The sequence below is a fragment of the Tupaia chinensis genome, unplaced genomic scaffold (genome assembly GCF_000334495.1).
Source record: "Tupaia chinensis unplaced genomic scaffold, TupChi_1.0 Scaffold000225_1, whole genome shotgun sequence".
Lineage (NCBI taxonomy): Eukaryota > Metazoa > Chordata > Mammalia > Scandentia > Tupaiidae > Tupaia > Tupaia belangeri.
This window is the reverse complement of record NW_006159700.1, coordinates 1,866,086-1,868,117: the sequence shown is the minus strand read 5'-3', so window position 1 is coordinate 1,868,117 and position 2,032 is coordinate 1,866,086. Positions and strand designations below refer to the sequence as shown.

The 2,032-nt window shown below is 46.2% G+C and overlaps 1 pseudogene; it reads left to right on the top strand.

Annotated features, from left to right (window-relative positions):
• Positions 1–395: 395 nt before the first annotated feature.
• On the top strand, positions 396–1,331 carry LOC102498322 (eukaryotic translation initiation factor 4E type 2 pseudogene; annotated as a pseudogene).
• The last annotated feature ends 701 nt before the right edge of the window (positions 1,332–2,032 follow it).

Here is a 2,032-nt window from a genome sequence, read left to right as displayed (position 1 = left end):
TTTTTGAGAGGTTTTTCGCTATAGGGCGCATGCGCTCGCCAGAGAGAGACATAGAGACAGAAAGTGAGAAATCACCCCCCAGGGGGGATGGTCACACCACAATCCCTTCTCCTCTCAGGATCCTGGGCACGCACGCACACGCGCCTGGCGTGAGTTCTAAGCCACCGGGTCTGGGACGCGAACCACGGTCAACTACGTGGGAATCCAGCGACATAGCCATTATGCTAACTGCTGGTTCCCTGTTCAGGATAGTCTTAAACCAGTACATTGATTGACTTACAAAATAAATTGATGATTGTGAGACGGTGGCATTTCTGGGATATAAATGAGAAAATGAGTCAGTTTCTGGAAACTACTACCACTTTGAAAATAGGGTCCATGGCTTCGGGAGGGCCATGAACAAGTGAAACTAAATACAAAATGTTTGGTATATTCTGATTGTGAGGTGAATGTCCATAATGTTAAGAATCACTGGTATGGGGACGTCATGAGGCAGTGGCAACAGAGGTGGTGATAGGATAAATAAGTTCGATGCCTTGAAAGATGATGACAGTGGGGACCAAGATTAGAATGAAGAAAACTGCACACAGAAGGAAGGTGAGAAGGAAAAAGTAGACGGGAACAAGAGTCAGGGCAGCAGCAAGAGGAAGGCTGTCGTCCCCGGACCAGTAGAGCATCCCCTGCAGTGCAACTATACTTTCTGGAACTCCAGGAGGACCCCCGGCGTCTCACGAGTTCACAGAGCTACGGACAGAGTATTAAACAGATTGGCACCTTCACCTCTGTGGGGCAGTTCTGGAGGTTTAGCCACATGGTATGTCCCGGGGGCCTGACAGGCCACAGTGACTTCCATCTCTTCAAAGAAGGAATTAAACCCATGTGGGAGGATGATGCAAATAAAAATGGTGGCAAGTGGATTATTGGGCTGTGGAAGGGCTTGGCTTCCTGTTGCTGGAAGAATCTCATCCTGGCCATGTTGGAGGAACAGTTCATGGTTGGGGAGAAGATTTGTGGGGCTGTGGTCTCTGTCCACTTTCAGGAGGACATCATTTCAATTTGGATTAAGACTGCCAGCAACCAAGCTACCACAGCCCAAATCAGGGATACACTTCGGCGAGTGCTTAACCTACCGCTCAACACCATTATGGAATACAAAACTCACACTGACAGCATCAAAATGCATGGCAGGCTGGGCTCCCAAAGGCTCCTTCTTCAAAACCTCTGGAAGCCACAGTTGAATGTGCCATGACCCTCTTCCTCTCAGGATGGCACCATCATCGAAGTTGGCATCATCAGAGTCTCTTGTTCTGTTGGTGTGCCACTTGGAAGTTGTTTCTGTCCTGGGCAAGAGGAAGTGGAAGAACATTTATGTTTTAAGAACAGGCTGACACGCAGCAGCTCCAATAACAGCTAGATCACTTAATAAATGGTGCTAAACGTTAAAAAAAAAAAAACCACTGGTATGGAGTCAGCATGTGGTGTGGTTAAGGACACTGGACTCCCACATGGCCAACCACGGTTCGAGTTTTGGGCCTGGCAGCGTGCTTTCTCACTTTCTCTCTCTCCTTCCTTAACTCTGTCCCTCTCTGGTCAAATTTAAATAAATAAAGTTAAATAAAATAATTCTTTTAAAAAGTTTTACAAAAAGAATCACTGGTATGAGAAGTAGTTTCACATGCAAAGTAAATCGATATGCATTTACTTTCTAGCTCTCTCTACTTACTACTTGAGACTGTGATCATCACATGTTCTGTTGATGTTTTTGTTCTCTCAGAGTCATTTTCAATAGAAAAAATATTGATAAAATGACTTGTTACAGAAAGTTTGTTAAGATGGTCTTTCATGAAGGATCTCATAATATTTTTTTAAAAGTATTTTGGGAACCAGTAGTTAGCGTAATGGCTATGTCGCTGGACTCCCACGTAGTCGACCGCGGTTCGTGTCCCGGACCCGGTGGCTTAAAACTCACGCCGGGCGCGTGTGCGTGCGTGCCCAAGATCCCGAGAGGAGAATGGAGGAGAAGGGATTGCGG